This window comes from Furipterus horrens, unplaced genomic scaffold (assembly GCF_987537825.1).
Source record: "Furipterus horrens unplaced genomic scaffold, mFurHor1.1.pri manual_scaffold_3, whole genome shotgun sequence".
NCBI classification, from domain to species: Eukaryota; Metazoa; Chordata; class Mammalia; order Chiroptera; family Furipteridae; genus Furipterus; species Furipterus horrens.
The window spans coordinates 133,838,571-133,856,587 of NW_028327173.1; positions in this window are offsets into that span (position 1 = coordinate 133,838,571).

Consider the following 18,017-nt stretch of genomic DNA (forward strand, 5'->3'; position numbering starts at 1 on the left):
GATGCTCTCTTTCTTAATGTGTTTTTCAATGTCTTAGTAAAGGGTGTCTTCTGGATTCTCCTATGGTATGTGTTTGGGGGGTGAGTGTGCAGGTTGCACATAATAAATCTGGTTGAACATTCTTATCTCTTTAAGCCTTTGGATTCTCTCTTACGCATCATGCCAAGATAGCCGAAGCCCAGTAAGTGCTAAATCATTGTTGACTGAATAACTTCCATGTCATCCTAGGATTGAACTGAGTGTCCTCTTCTATAATTCCCTACATGTCTCCCTAGCATAGAATTAATGAAACCACATAATGATGGCTGATCTTCTTTCTATCTCTATATTTATGATTGGCAAATACTGAGTCATTTTTGTAGCCTCTCCCTCACACAGTACTGGGACACAGTAAGTACACTTAATGGATACCAAGATAACTGAAAAAAGAGATATTTCACATTATTATTATTATTATTATTATTATTATTATATTATTATTTTCAAAGAAAATTTAAACAACTTTTCATGTAAAAATCAATGTTTACTTATAGAAGATTAAGTCTTAAGAAAGAATAATGAATTGTTTACTCCTCAATCAGAGGAGAATTTGCCTCTGCTGCTTTGAGATAGTTTTTATCATGCCAAAAGTATTTTTAAAAATAGATAATATAAATCACTTTTGGCATCTAAAAGTAGTTTATTTGTTGAAAGAGTTGGTGATGTAAAGTTTTACTTTGATTAAATAATTTTTGTAATGATAGAATGCAGGAGGCTAAAAAGATTGTTTTATTTAACTACACAAATCCAAAACATTCCTCACATGAGTCTTTTTAATTGCATTTTTTAAAAAAAATTGGCTTCATAGGGATGTTATATTTATAGAACATTAGGAGAGAAAGAGAATTAGGGCATAATTTAGACAATTCAATGCATACTTTCTGAAGCTACAGTCCTGAACCTTTTACATAATTCTCTCTTATGTATGGGATTTTCAAGAGTATTGAGGACATGGTGAAGAAATTATAATGTAACATTTCAAGAAACTGCCAAGTTTGTAGTCAGTATTTAACTATGGAGAAGCTACAAATTAACTGTAGAGAACAACCTATCGGTCCCAGGGAAATTGCTAGGTCAATCAACACATGAACTATTTAGTACCTTGAGAAAGGTCACGAGAATTTCTCTGGAGGTGTGTGAAAAGGTATGGGGTTTTAGAACACATAGAAGACACTTGCAAAAGGTGTTCTACCTCTTCTTTGAAGAAGAAATACCATGTGTGGTGAAAAATCAGTTATTTAAATGGTAATGACAGAAGTGGGGAGGCTAAATTCAGGTTATGAAAGTTTCTGAGTTTATAGTTCATTTTAACATTTTTCCCAGAATTCCAGATGTTTTGTGAAATACTTTTGGTTATTATTTAGAAGAATGTGAATATTGTTGGTTGTTTTTCAACACTGAAGAGAAGCAAATGATAATAGGCTGTTTTGAATATTATCTGACAAGGCAAAAAGCTAGTTGCTGAAAATAATCTCTGCCTTAGTGCTTTCCAGTAAATAACTTGTAGAAGGAGAGCAGCCCGAGCCCAATTTCCACTTATTTTGTAAGTGATGGCTTAATAAGAGAGGACTTCCAGCTTTGCAATCTCCTGTGCTGTTTCCTCTGTAGTCTTATCCAGATGCCGATTGCAAATACGCTTCACATTTGGGGATTTTTTTTTTGTGTGTGTGTGGCCATTTTTTAAAACAAATATAATTGGGAGAACAAATTTTCACAGATGAAATGCAATAGGGTAAGAAGAAAATAGGAGATAGTATCTTTGCTTCATCCTTTCCCCATCCTCACTCATACCAAAAGAAAAAAAATTGTCTTGAAAATAATCGAGCAACAATAATGACAGCTACCTTAGATTAGATTCAGGGTTGTGTGGAAAGTTCAGGTTTTGTTTATGTTGCTCCTCCTTTGGGAGTTGTTTCTTTCCTTATATTCTTTTAAAATTTTTGCTGGCATTTAGATGTCTCTTTTTCTCTGCCTTCAGGCTTCTCTGCTCCCTGAGGCTTTCTTTGTGCTTTTTCAAGTTTCTATTATTTCCCAGGCTCCTTTTCCCTACCTCTAATCTTGGAGAACCATGATAGCTGCTCAGGTGTTTCAGTTTGTGAAAGTCAACTTTACTGGGGAAAGAGACCCTTTTTGCATTTTACTTCCCTAATTTGATAGCTGAAAAGAACAGGCTAAAGAAAAGTGATGAGCAGGATTCACAATCACAATAACTGACATTTATTAAATTTCACTGAGTCAGGCACAATTCTAAGGGCTTTGTATGTGATACTTAATTTAACTCACACAGCAATTTTATATGGTACATTCATAGTGTTTTCCTATTGTACAGATAAGGACGCTGAGACCCAGGGATCTTTAGGTAATTTGCCCAAGTCTAGGATGCCTTCGAGTTATGATTCAAGCCCAGGAAGTGTTACAGCCTCATGAGCCAAGTCATTTCTTCCTCTTTGTACTTGCTGTTTTAAGTCTTAAGTATTTACTGTTCACTGCAAGTAAGAAGAGATCACCAGACGGGAACCCTCCATGATCTGACATCATGTTGACACTATGCCAAGGAACACATGTGCATCTGGAAATAAAAGAGTTTTACTAAATACTCAGGATAGTCTGATTGGCTTTGCTGGATTAAATAAATGAGTACAATTTGTACTTGGAACCAGATTCCCTTTTTCCAGTCCCTCAGCCTAACTGCTCTGGGTAGTGTGTGGGCACATTTATCTGGCTATGCTGAAGGGCCGGGAGGGCGAGAAGGTCCATCGCCTGTGGTGTCAGTGTGTTTTCATGTCTTTGGCAGGGTCCCAGTGACAGCAACCAGCGACCCCTTCTCTGACCACCATTGCCCTTTGCTGTCTTGTCTCATCAGACAAATACGTTCAATGCCCTACCTTTTCTGAAAACGTAAGCCGTGATGAATGGAATATTTCAACTTTGGAAAAAAATTGAAACTACTGTAACAACATAATTAATAAAATATACTAAAACAAAAAAAAAACAAAAAAACTTTGAACATAAACACATAATTTGAGTCTTCTTTAGTTAGAGTATACCCCAAACAGAGCAAAATACCTTTTATATTTTCCCTTAAATTTGGATATATGTCTGGGCTTTTTTCACTAACTTTTTTCTTTTTCTAAATTTAGAATTGTGTTTTCAAGGAAACAAAACAATTTACTGGGACTGATAAATAGAAATAATCTTAAGTGCCCCACTTGGCATTCTTCAAGTAGATTTCCTGAGAAAATACTGGTGAACCGCTGGGGGAGTCGGCGGTGGTGGTCGCGATGTCTGTGGGGTTTCAGGTCCCCTCCCCATTTCTCATCAGTAACTTCCTCAGCTGCCTCAGGAGGAAGTTGATGCAGCACACAGTAAGTGGTTATTATCTCTGATCTTTAGACAATAATTACTACAGAACAAATTAAAGGATGCCTGGGAGTTCAGGCCTTCTCTGATGTTTATAGTTTCCGACATAAGAAAATCTAAGAAAAAAATTGGTAAATTTGATCTGAACCTAAGGGAAGGAGAAAACTTCTATTTCTAATTAAATTTCCGAGTTGGTTTCCAATCAATATACACCTAAAGAGATTTGAAACAAAAGAAAATTAATATTTGTTTCAGTCTTGCTAGCCCTTTTTTTTTTTTTTTTTTTTTAGAGAGAGAGAGATTAAAGCAAAGGGGAACTTCTCATTCAGATGATGCACAGTGTCAGAGTCAATGAATTTGCCAGCAATCAGAAATGTCTAGCATATTGACTTAGTGGGTGCAAAATTATGTCTAGTTGTGTAACAGTCCTTTAGCACTGCACGTAACTGAACACAAGTGAGTTATATTCTGTATATGTAGCCACAAGAAAGACCATAAATTAAGATGAGGAAGCAGGCTGCCCTCATGGGTTTCTAAAAGGCTGAGAGATGAATTCCACAGATAGCTCATCTGAAAACCAGTAGTGTTCAGAATAGTTCTTTATGAGAAAAAAATATATATTTTTTTTCAAAAACTATCTAAAGCTGTATAAAAGAAACTCTAGGTACTCTTGGAAATGAAGTGCTCATTCTATAATTTTATCTCCTACATGTTCCACTCTAGGGCTACTTCTGGGCACCCTGTGAGAATTCTGAGACATAACTTCACTTATTCTTGAAACCCTGAGTGTAGCCTAAGGTTTCAACTTCAGATGATGAGGAAGGTCTCTGTAAAGCAGGATTTCATATGGAGACCTATCAAGTTACCCAGAAAAGAAGAGGCAACACTGTCCTATCACAGAAGTAATCCCACTAAAAATGAGTTTAAAATGCGGGCTTCTTTAGTGTTTGTCATTGTATATTATTTTAAGTATGAATGCAACTTCAGAGAGGATTTGAGGGGTACATCTGACTATCTGATGTCTCATTTTGAAATGAACAGACTTTCTTTATTGTTGATAACTACTATTGATCTGGAATTTATTTTTTAAATTTACATATTGTGAAAATTTTCACAAAACATGAGAGTAGAAAATTGTATAATAAACTTCTAAGTACCTGTCACTCAGCTCCTCATTTTTCCAGAGGAATTGGATCTTGCATTTGTTTATCTTGTTGTCTACTGCTTAGAAAATCTAGAAATTCTTAGGTATTTCCCATTTCATCAAATAGCCTTAAAAAAGGTGAAAGTGTCAGCATTGATTAATTCCTTTCAGCTCCCCTTTTTCCTTCTAATTCTCATCTAAGGATATGTTTTTTATTAATTTTAGCGGAAAGGGGCAGGGTAAAGAGAGAGAGAAGAAGGAAGAGGAGGAGGAGCAAAGGGAGAAGGAAAGAGAAGAGAAGAGAAGAGAAGAGAAGAGAAGAGAAGAGAAGAGAAGAGAAGAGAAGAGAAGAGAAGAGAAAACACTGATATGAGAAGCATTGATCAGTTTCCTCCCACATGAGACCAGACTAGGGATTAAATCCTCAACCTAAACATGTGCCCTGACCAGGGATCAAACCCACAATCTTTTTTTAGTATACAGGGTAATTCTCCAACTAACTGAGCCACCTTGCCAAAGCATTTCTTCCAGCTCTTAATGTATGTCAACTTCCAGATATTCCATCTTCCGAACTAACTTTTTAAATGATTGTTGGCACAATTTTTTTGTTTCATGCCTATTTAGAGTTCACATATGCAATGGGAGCAGTCATGAGGTCTGGTGTGTCCTCTGAGCTGCAGCCAAAGAATGGAGCACCAGACATGTGTACAAGTCCCTTGCAGAGATATCGGTGACCTGCAGTAAGGCAGAGGATAACTCAAAGATGGCATCTGAAGGTCTCTGTCTTTGGATGAATATTTCAGTAAACCTCTAGATGTGTGTTAAGTTAGATGCCTGATCCTCAGACTGAGGCTTTAAGACATGCAGAGGTCTTTTTCACAGAGACTAGGCACTTTTCAATTGGCTGTCTCTGTGCTGGGCTCTGGGTGATAGCCAGATGGGTCTGCATGGGGACTTTAAGAACTACTTCTTATTTCTAAGTTTGCTTACAGCCTTGTGGGTTTTGTGGATGCAAGATCAATTGACATTCAAAGCTATATGTTGTGGGGACTCATATCTCAAGGGCAGATCTTAAAATCTGGGGTGCTCGATGTGGGCTTTAAACCCTTTACTCCTCAGAGAGAAGCTCAGGGTTTTGAGTTCCCTCCTAATTTTCGGTTGTCACACCTGGGATGGGCTTTATGGCAAGACTGTGTCTCAGCCTCTCCTATCTGTTTCAATGTGGGTTTTTTCTTGTTTGCCCACATGTAGGAGTCACTCAACTAGTTTTTAAGTTTCTTTCAAAGGAAATAGTTTTATATGTAGCTATAGAATTGGTGTGTCCATAGAAGGAGGTAAAATCAGGATCTTCCTATGTCATCATCTTGAACTGGAAATCTCAAATTTTCTTTTACATCAGTTATCACTAGAGATTGCTTGTTAAAGTAGCAGAAGTCTTTCCAAATGTCAACTCTCTCTTTCTGTCCATATGCATTTTGCTTCTCTTTTCATTCTCATTGGAATATGAGGCTTACCCAGTGGCTATATTTGACTTGAAATTGCCCTTGATATAATGGCAAATAGTTACATTCTACTATTACTATCATAACTACATTACAAAAGATAAAATGGTAAAAAAGCTAAAAAACAAGCAGAAAAAACAAAATTGGTGTATTATTTGCTATGTATCTTTTGGGTATGGATTCCCTCTACTCTGAGACTAGACCAGCTTTTTTTGGGATATCAATAATGTAGACAATGACTCAGAGAGCATTTGCCTATTTCACATTGTAGCCTATAGGCACAAAAATGAGAAATCAATAAAAAACATTTAGACTCCTCCCCAAACAGGAAAGAACCTGTCTCAGGTCTTCCTTTTATAGGCATGGCAGGATGAGGTGCTCTGCTCTCTTGACCAAATTAACCATTCCTACAAGAGAGGCAATACTCATTTCTCTGCTTTTTTTATTCCCCTTTCCCCACCTTACCCCAAGTGTGGTGGAGTTCTCCAATAGCATTGCTACAGAAGTATGCTATGAATGGCAAAGAATAGTTACCAAGAGAAAGTTGCCTCCTGAAAACTCTATTTATTGTCAAAACTGTGAGGATATATGGTTAATAGATTTCCTGGCTTGAATTCAAGGGTCAGTAGCATAAAATAGAAACAGTGTTGAACACATGGTACAGTAGGAGACTACAGTGGGGACTCTGGGAGAGCTGGGGTAGAAGAGAAGGAAGAAGTGTCCTAGTTCAGGCTGCTGTAACACAGTACTATAGACTGGGTAGCTTATCAACAATAGATATCTATTTCTCACAGTTCTGGAGTCTAGAAGTCCAAAGTTAAAGTGCCAGCATGGTTGGGTTCTGGCAAAAACCCTCTTCTGTATCATTTCTTGTATCCTCACTTGGTGAAGAGAGTATCATCTCTCTAGTGTCTTTTCTTATAGCACTAATACACCCTCAAGACCTAATCATCTTCAAAAGGCCATATGAAATTTTTAGAATAATTTTTGAATTTATTGGGGTGACATTAGTTCACAAAACCATACAGGTTTCAAATGTACAACTCAACAATGCATCATCTGCATACTTGCATCATGCACCATTGCCCTAAGCAAAGTCTCTTTCTGTCCTCATTTATATTCACTTTGCCCTTCTTCATCTACCCATTAACTCTCCTTTCCCTCTGGCTATCACCACATTGTTGTCGTGTCAGTGATATATATGATGAGGTCTTTCCAGATAAAGTCCAGCCATTGTTAATATAATGAAAATGGTTTGTGTGACATTGATGTAACTTGGCAGCCAAGGAGAGTGGACTAGAATGTACATGTGTGAATAATGACGACTTCACAGTACTAGTCAGTGGGGGCAGTAGATGCTGTAGAGCGAGCATGTGTACTGTGTGGCCATCACATTCAAAATGACTGAGCAAGTAGAGCAATGAATCTGCATCAGATTTTGCATTAAGCTTGAATGTTCCTCTATGGAAACTTACTTTGATAATTCAGAATGCTGCAGCTATTGGCAACTGATGACTGGCAGCTTCATCATAACAACATGCCCACTCATGCATCATAACTTGTGCAGAGTTTTTTGGTGAAACAGCAAATCACCCAGGTGACTTGGCCTCCATACAGCCCAGATTTGGTGCCCTGTGACTTCTGGCTTTTCCCAAAACTAAACTTACCTTTAAAAGGGAAGAGATTTCAGACCATTAATGAGATTTAAGAAAATATGACAGGGCAGCTGATGGTGATTGGGAGAACAGTGTGAGGTCCCAAAGGGCTTACTTTGAAAGGGACTGAGGTGTCATTGTTCTATGTACAATGTTTCTTGTATCTCATATCTTTTTCAATAAATGTCTCTCTTTTTCATATTACATGGCTGGGTACCTTCTGGATAGATGATATATATCTGATGCTTTCTTTTTGCACTTAATTGCTTCACTTTCTTTCATCCAGCCCACCAATCCCCATCCCCTCTGAAAGCTGTCAGTCTGTTCCACATATCCATGCTGCTGGTTGAATTTGGTTCATCAGTTTATTTTGTTCATTACATTTCACATGTAAGTGAAATCAAATGGTATTTACTTTCTCTGACTGGCTTATTTCACTTAACATAATAACCTCCAGGTCCATCCATGCTATTGCAAAGGGTAAGAACTCCTTCATTTTTATGGCAACATAGTATTCTATACGTAAATGTACTGCAGTTTTTTAATCTACTTATGTACTTATGGACACTTGGGCTGTTTCCAGATCTTGGCTATTGTAAATAATGCTGCACTGAACATAAGGGTGCATATATTCTTTCAAATTAATGTTTTAGGTTTCCTCAAATATATTTAAAGAAGCGGGATCTCTGGATCAAAAGGCACTTTCATTTTCAATTTTTCATAAAATTTCATACTGTCTCTACAGTGGCTGCACCAGTCTGCATTGCTACTAATAGTGCATAAGGGTTCCCTTTTCTCCACATCCTCTCTAGCACTTGTTACTTGTTGATTTATTGATGATAGACATTCTCACATATATGAGGTAATATTATTGTGGTTTTAATTAACATCTCTTTGAAGATTAGTGACATTGAGCATTTTTTTATATGTCTATAGGCCATATGAATTTTGAGGAGACACAAATATTCAGTCCATAACAAGAAGAGAAAGAAGACAGTTGGACACCTTTTGGGAAGGACTTTATAATGTTGGAAACGTAATAACTAGGGGATTTTTTTCACCCTTTTCTAGACTCAAGTATATTCTTGGTTCTGTAACGATATGAGATTATATTTTCTTTCTTTCTCTCTATCTCTCTTTCTCTCTCCCTTCCTTCCTTCCTTCCTTTCTTCCTTCCTTCCTTCCTTCCTTCCTTCCTTCCTTTCTTTCTCTCTCTCTCTCTCTCTCTCTCTCTCTCTCTTTCTTTCTTTCCTTCCTTCCTTCCTTCCTTCCTTCCTTCCTTCCTTCCTTCCTTCCTTCCTTCCTTCCTTCCTTCTTTCTTTCTTTCTTTCTTTCTTTCTTTCTTTCTTTCTTTCTTTCTTTCTTTCTTTCTTTCTTTCTTTCTTTCTTCTTTTCTTCCTTCTTTCCAAAAGTTACTAGCTGTAGTGACAAAATAATATAGAATATATCTGTAAACACCTTGATCTGGAGTCCTAGCCAATGTGCTCATTCTGCATACTCTTGTAGATACTGTTATTCATATGCAGATTTTGAGCTATTGCTCACTGTAGCTGACAGTTAGGTTTTTCTTTTGAGTTCTGGAAGGAACAGAGACAAGTCATCTAAGATATATTTTTGCAGAATTTTATTAATTTTTTCTCAAAAACATAATACTCATTGATGAAAATATAAACAAATAAAAAAGAACTATATGACACAAAAATCACCTTAATTCTAACATTCAAAGAAACTCCTGTATTAAGTACTGCTAAAATCTCAAAACTCAATAACTTAAATCGTCGTCGTCGGCAGCCGTCCGTCTCGAGAGACGATGGTGTAGCTTCTTAAGAGTCTATCTGCACCGCCGAGAATGGCTGTGCAGTCCGACTCGGGAGTGACATGATATCCGTCTCCTCCCGTGTTGAATCGACATCTTGCGATGACGCTGGAGTGTCCTCTCCAGTGAAGCTGAAGCTACAGAGCCTGGGCAGGGTGATATGGAGGGTCTGCTGTTGCCCATGCAGCAGACCCCCCCTCTCTTCGCAGCTGAAGGGCCCAAGGGAAAGACGGAGTCAATACAGCTTGGCTTCAGGTGCGCCGCAGGAGTTGCCGGTGTTGACTACAACGTCAAACCGCCTTAGGGACTCCGGCTCCGGATTTTCTGTTGGGGTTTACTCCCTTAGCCTTTCCCCTGAAGAGGTATGCCGCAAGGCAGCGGAGGTTTTTTGGAGTCAGAGTTTTCCTTCTCTGATGTACCCTGACTGGAAGATCGAACCAGCGACACTTAGCTCGCAGGCCGACGCTCAATCCACTGAGCCAAACCAGCCAGGGACAATAACTTAAATAAAGCAATAATTTATTAATGCTTCTTGGTTTACAAGCCAACTAGGCAGTATTTCTGATCTGGACTGGGCTTGACTGATCTAAGTTAGGCTAATTTTTGCAACTATCATTAGCTGATGGGGCAACTGCGGTCAGTTAAGGTAAGCTGGGGGCTGGGTGCCTGGAGTCTGGCTGGTTCAGGATGGCATCAGCTTGGATGACTTGCCTCTTCCACATGGTCTTTTGTTCCCCAGCAAGTTAACACAGGTTTATTGTTCTCTTGACAGAAGTAGCATTCCAAGAGGGAAAGAAGACATGCACAAGTACTCTTGGGGCCTAGGCTTGTCACTTGCACAGTGTCAATTCTGCTGAATTTTGTAGGTCAAAGCACATACAAAAGAGTAGGAAAATACACTTCACTTCTTAGTGGTAGAAGCTCCAAAAAAAAAAAAAAAAAAAAAGGTGGACAATTGAGGCTCTTTTAAAATCAATCTGCTACAATATCTTTAAATTTATTTATATAAATATAGATATTTATATGCAGATACAGATGTACTTTTAAAATGTAAGATAACAAAGTTACAAAAATGTATGTAGATAAAATATATGTATCTGTGTTCTTATACACATATATCAATTATTATATAAATTACAATTCAATATAAATATGTAATTATATAATGTGCAATATATATTATGTAAAAATATATATTGTATAATTATAATTATTATAAATAATATATACATAATTTATACACTACAGTAAACTTAGAATTAATATTCTGAATTTATTTCACACTATCAGAACGTTTTTATTTTATTAAATTATATTTGAAAATATTTTTCTAGTGGTGCAAAATGCCTAATTGTATAGATAGATTATAATATTTTAAATCATATATGTGTCACTTCTATTTATTTCATTTAGTTCCTTGAAATATATTCAAAGTTTAAATTTATATTATAGTAAAAAATGGTGAGCAATAAATTCTCTGCAAAATAGAATTAAGTAATTTTGTAACAGCAAAAAAAAAACAACTAAATGTAATGATCAAAAAATTTAGAAAAATATAAAATATTTAATAAATGTCACGAGTTATCTTAAGCAATAATAAAATACAAAATATACTATGTGTTTCTGAGAAAGAGTGAGGAAAAGTCTAATGTGCTTGTTTCTCTGTCTGCATTGGGAGAGCTATATACAACATCTTTGGCACATACTCTAGGCCCCAAGAATTCTACTCTAAAATTCAAAAGCCAGAGAAACTTTCACATTTAATGCCATACAAATACAAGAAATGGCACAATGGCATTATTTATAATAATAACAAAGCTGTAAACGTTCAAAATACCCACAAAAAAGAATAAATAAATATATTGTGAGATATTCATAAAATGAAATACTCTGTAGCAGTGAAAACAAATGAACTCCAAGAGCTCTGAAGCCAGATTGCCTTGGTTCATACGTAGTTCCAGCTCTTAAAACCTGCATGACCATGAGCAATATTTCTAACCATTTTTTACTGTATCTACCTCATCCCAAAGGTGGGAAAAATAATAGCATCTACCTCATTGTTTATTGTGGGCAATAAATGTAAATATAAGGTCATGCAAGGACAGGTTTAGGGCTGTGAGTGTACAAAACACAGGGTTTTTTCTTGTATTATTATTTAGTAATTATTGTATTATTTCCCATGTGAACAACTGTAAACCTGCTTTCTCTTACTTGGTACATGAGAATCACTTATAAGAGTACTAGACACATAGCTCTCAATATTACCTGTCACTTTAGGAAGAATTTTTTGTTTGTTTGTTATTATGTTTTGTTTTGTTTTTGTTTTTGAATGTGAAAGAAACCTATTTTCTCTTTGCAAATCAAAAAAATTTCAGGTTTTGCCATTTTTATCCATTTTACCTTTGCTTATGATGTTTCCGTGTTGGGCCTTCGTAGTGACCCTTCCTTCTGCTTGGAATGACCTTCCCCTTTATCCACTTGGTTCTTCATACCTTTTCGCAAACTTCACCTTCTCAGCGAAGCCTACACTGATCATGCTAGTTAAAATTGTAAACCCAATCTCCACCCATGGTAGTTCTGATTTCCCTTATTCTGCTTGATTTTCATTCTCCATCTCATCTTATAACATACTGTATATGCAGTTTTTAATTAAACTTGTTGTTTACTGCTTGTCATTTTTCACCAGAGTGCAAGTTCCTCATGGGCTCAGGTTTCTGTTTATTTTGTTCAGTTATGAATACAGTGCATTTAGAGCAGTGCCTGGCACAAAGAAGGAACTCAAATATTTTGTTGAATGAAAGAATGAGTAGCTTTGAATCTTCACCTAATAATTAATTGAATTACAACCTTGGGAAAGTTATTTAACCTTTTTTGCACCTCAGTTTCCTCATCTATGTTTTGTAGATAATAATACCTCCTTCGAGGTTTGTTATAATGATTCAAGGTGACATCTATGAAGGTACTCTGTACAGTTCTAATATATATACTGAAATGAGAAAAAGCTTGCTAATCTTCTCTTTCTTCCCTGCCTCCTTTTTTTCCTCATTATTATCATCTTCAATTTCCATTAAAATTATTGAGTTGCTCACTAGATCTTTAGTACATTTTTGAATAATGCAAGTTATGAAACAATTAACATCTCCCAAATGGCATGAGTTAAGCATCATAGACATTTAGAAGAAGGGCATGGTGCAGGGGGATGAAGATGGGGAAGGTCCCTCTCGTAGGGAAGATGGAAGCCTAGAGTGGAAGAGCAGAGCTTGGAGAGCCTGAGTTCAGGCTTCATCATTGCCCATGACCAGTCAGATGCCTTGCTAGTCCATAGCATCTCTCAACTTGGTTACACACATGACAATTGGGTTTAATAATATCTTCTTTTCAAGTTTGAAATGAGGATTAAATAAGGTAATTTTTGTAAAAGCATCTGTTCTGTGCTGTCACATAATAGAACCTGAAAAGTGTTACATTAGACATTATTTAATCTTTATAGAGATGAAGAGAATTTCAACATTTAGAGACAGTGGGAATAGAGGAAGATATTATAGATTCAGTGTGGTCCCAAGCATAGATGGAGAACATTTTGGGATAATCAACCTAACCTTTAAAAGAATCTTTAAGAATTTATGAGAATAAAAACATTGATTTTAGCCAGAATAAGAGAGGTCTTTACTTCCATGTAAATATTTGAAATTATTTGGTGATCAATGGCAAACCTGAAGAGAATTTTGATCACAGAATTAATATTATGAGAACCATTTTTTGGTAAGATTGATGACTATGACAGAAAGGGTGCTGGCTCCATTGGAAGGGAAGAGATTTCAGGAAGTGAGGCCAGTCCCTACTAGGTGCCTGGTGCTTAAACAATATTTGCTGAATTAATTGAATATTATAGAATGTATTTGTATTTTGTTGGGTGGCCTATTCACCATTCTAATTAGTGTCTAGAGACATTATGCATATAATACTTTGCTTACTCTTTCCATCTCTGATGCATGTAATGGGAATGAAGAAAATGGACTTGTCCAATGACTCTCAGGATTGACATACTGTCTCCCCTTTGCCTCATTTAAAATGCAGATTGAAAGTCAAATTTAAAGGATAGAAAAGATTGCATTAAGTTATTAAATAAAACATCCCTTGAGGCTGAAGGTATGATGGGATGTAAATAGCTATTTGTCAGCAATATGGGATTATCCACCTTAAACCTTTTCCTTTTTTTTTTTTTCTCCTCCTAACAAAATGATGGCTCTTGCAAAACTGAGCAGGCTTCTTGTTTGAAATGATCTTTTGTTGACACTTGTGTGCCCTAGTGGAATTGGCATCCCAATTTGTGAGTGGGCGCTCAGCCAACTTGCAAATGGGCATGAGCACAGGCAGGCAGTCTTTGTGGCTGACATGCATTGATTATTCAGGATGTCAAGCTAGTAAAGTTGAAATGGCCGTCTGTCCTCAGCTTCTGTGCTGGCCACTGAAGGGATGGGCTGTCATGAATCCAGCTTTCAGCTCAATTAATTCCTAAAAACAAGAATTAGCTTTTGCACTGAAATACAGCAAATTAACGTGCCTGGGAAATCAGAATAGTTATTCTTCCAAAAGAAAAAAAGTAGAATCTTTTTTATTATGACTGTATCTGTACAAAGTGAAAGACAGATTTTATAATAATAATTTTTAGAAGAGCACTTGCTACTCTGGTTTTGTTTTTTACCTTTCTCCCTAGAATGGGTATGGTTCCAGGAAATGGCTAAATTTTACTCATATTTTCCCAGAGAGGATTGAAGCCTAGAGCACTACCATTCATAAGTCTTCTGACTTTTTTTTGTTTCCTTTTCTATTAAAGGAAATAATTTAAAGGCATAGATCAAAATCCATGTTGTCAGTGCATTAAGTCCAGTGTTCCAACACTGGTGGTTCCTGGATTGACTTCCTCAATATTGGGTCTCTACCAGTTCTTTCTAAGAGAGCCTAGTTGATAAACCTTATTTACCTATCTCAGAAAGAATAGTGATGGTCTCTGGAGTTTGAGATATTGAGCTAACTCCATTAGACAGTAAAGAGCTGAGGGCAGAGCCTCTCTTTTTTTCATGGACATGAGCTAGTCATTAACACTATATCAGGTGCCTACTAAATATTTTTGAAAATATTTTAAAATTTATTATTTATGTATTTATTTTTAGAGAAAGAGAGGAGAAGGAGAGAGAGAGAGAGAGAGAGAGAGAAACATCAATTGGTTGCTTCTCCTATATACCCTGACTGGGGATCAACCAGCAACCTAGGTTTGTGCCCTGCCCTGACCGGGAATTGAACCTACAAACCTTTGGTATATGGGACGACACTCTAACCCAGCAGTTCCCAACATTTGGCACCAGGGACTGATTTCGTGGAAGATGTGGAGCTCAGGCAAGCTTCACCCATGGCTGATTACCAACAGGCCATGCACCAATCTGCAGCTCAGGGTTGGGGACCTCTCTTCTAACCAGCTGAACCACACCAGCCAGGACTCACTAGATACTATTTAAATCTATTTAAGTCAATGAGTGAAATTCACTATTTAGGTTCTGTTTGGAAGGGTTAAGGGGACATAGAAAAGAAAGGGAAGAGAAATGCAATTCATTGAACTCAATATACTAGACAAGTGCTAGGTTTTCTATATATGTGTGGTTATTCCTTTTAATTAACAGCTTAGATATCACTGTCTTCATTCAGGAAACTTTCCTAATTACTTAGGTCTGGGTTACTATTCCCTTCTATATGTTTCCATCTCTCTATCACAGTATACTGTAATTGCTTATTTATGGGCTATTCCTCCCTACTGGACTATAAAACAAAACCCATGAGGCTGGGAACAGTATCTTTCTTGCTCACCACTGTAGCCTTAAGGCCTGTGGTATTGCCTACATCTTGGTCTCTTCAGTGGGTTGTTTAGTTTCATCTTTACCATATTTCCAATAAGGAAGCATTAACATTCATATGAGGGAAGTTAGGTTCATATAAGTTAAATGATTTACCAAATTCAAGGAGCTTATAAACGGCAGAACCTGAATTAATTTTATATCTAACCCCCAGATCTATGTTTTTTCTTCTATACAACACTGCTTTGCTACTTTATAACACTGATGATTTGGTGTCTAGAGCCTGTGAAAAGTTCATGCAATGAGAAAAATGTTACTAGAGATCTGTTAAGGAAAGCCCATACATCTGCCACCTGAGATATAGAAGCTTCCAGTCTTATGTTGACCATTTCTGATATAGTAATGTTGATCGTGTTCCCTGCAACTTCATCTCCGATGCTTTATGTTTGTTTTCAATATTTCATTTATAAAAGTAAACTCAGTGCCTGGACATCTGGGTATATAGGCAAACAATAAGATATCATACATTTCAATTTCAGCATAAGCCAGAGGGACTCTATCAAATCAGGCAAAAGTCTGACTGGAAAGAAGGGATAAAATTTTATCAAGAGAGTAAATTAAAAACAGATGGAATGAGAAAATAGGTACAAGTACAAATCATACATACAGTACCTCTGCTGCCCCTAACTATATTGTGGAAGCACAGACTACAGATTCCTAAAGCCAATCTAAGGACAAAATGTAACTAGACAAACATCCTCAGGGTAACTTTAAATTAGTCAGTTAAGTCTTTTTCTAGTGCTCCCTGTTGCATAGTCAGGGTCTTGGGAGGCAGAAACAAAAGTTTCAAAATTTATTTATTTGCCTAATAGGAAAAGAATATAGAGAAATGGCAAGAGAGAAACAGAATGCCCTCAGGCTATTATTACTCAGCGCTACTGTTTTTAGGAAGGTGGAATAAAAGGCAAAGAAAAGTTTAAATTTATGTCTCCCACATATAAACCATGATGGTATTCAAAAAACCTACAAAGATGCTTCAAACTTGTCCTTTTTTGTTATCATCTTGGAATGAGTATGGCTAAGAACAAATTGTGTATTTTTAATCTTTGTCTTGTTCACGCACAGGACAAGGGATCCAGACAGATGAGATTTTTTTTTTTCTTTCATATAGTAAAGCACTTTTTAAAAAACCTCTATCTCATATAATATTATGGCTGAGAAAACACGTTAAAGATTATTTAGCTTCAATCCTTTACTTCAGACATCAGAGGTTTAAACATTTGACAGCATTAAACAACTCTTCCATTTTGCCACACTATCCTTGACTCTTAGAAGCTGTTCCAGATTTAACCCAATGACCAAGGCTGTGGTGTTGGTTTCTTGGCAAAGGTGCCACCATTTATCTGAACTGCTAGTCCTTCCCAGAGGGTCAAATTTCCTCAGATGTGGTCAGGTTCCAGATTTCGCAGGCTATGCACCCCTCCTTCAAGTCTTTCTTGGCTTCTTAAACCAAACTGGAATGGTGCTATTGAAGCAATATTATGGATTTCCACTCCCCAATTTAAAATATTAAATATCTATTTTTTATCTACAATAATTACTGGGGTACAGTAGGAACTGGCCCATATAGGCATAAGAGGCAAACAAAACAATATAATAATGCAGTTTTTCTTACATTTATGTAAAACGGAAGGCATGGGGAAACTAACTGGGTGGGGGAACATATGAAAACTCTCTACAAAGTCTAAAACTGTTCTAAAAAATAAAGTGTATTTTATAACTAAACAAACAAATACCACAGTCTTTAGACATTTTTGCTGCCTGCATTTTCCCCTGTTCCAAAAGTGTTTTATTCTAGGCCCAAAGCTGCTTAGCTAGCTGAAATCCCAAGTTGATGCCTACAGGTAGAAAAAACCTGTTAGTTCACTTCTGACTAAATAGAAACCTCAATCTCTTAGTGCTCAGAGCTACCTTTAGGTAATATTCTGCAGGAAAGGAAAGGAAAGAAACTAACAACAAAAAATGGTTGGGTCTTGTGTGAGTAACATGGCCTCTGAATACTTCTACCTTAAATCTTGTAGGAAGCATAGATTCCCTGAGGCCAGCACTTACAGTGATTCTTCTGCTCTCTGCAGTTAGCAAGTAGGATAGATTTTATGTGCAATTATGGAGAGGAAAAATTGTATTTATACAGAGATCACACTTAGTTGTTATTATTGATTACCAAAACACTGAATGAAATTAGTTTGCATCGTAACCAAAACAAAGAAACAAAACAAAACAAAAAACAACCAATAAAAAAACAAAAACCACCACCAACAACAAAAACAAAACCCTGCTACTAAGAACAGTGAGTATGATTTAGGAGAGTGACAAAAGAAATCATTGTTGTGTTATTTTATGTTCAGAAAATGAATGCATCAATGCTTAACATTATAGAGCAGTATAAACCAGTTTCAGCTGTTTCTCTTGAGGAAAGCGATGGACGGTCGAGAGTAAAAGGGATTCAAAATAAATATTATGGTTAACCGACATGTAGTCACCCCAATCGTGTGTCTGTGGATTATGTGCATCAGAGATATTTCATATTTTTAGTATTTACCATATATTATTCAGAAACATTATGAGCTCATATTCAGAAATATACTTCTA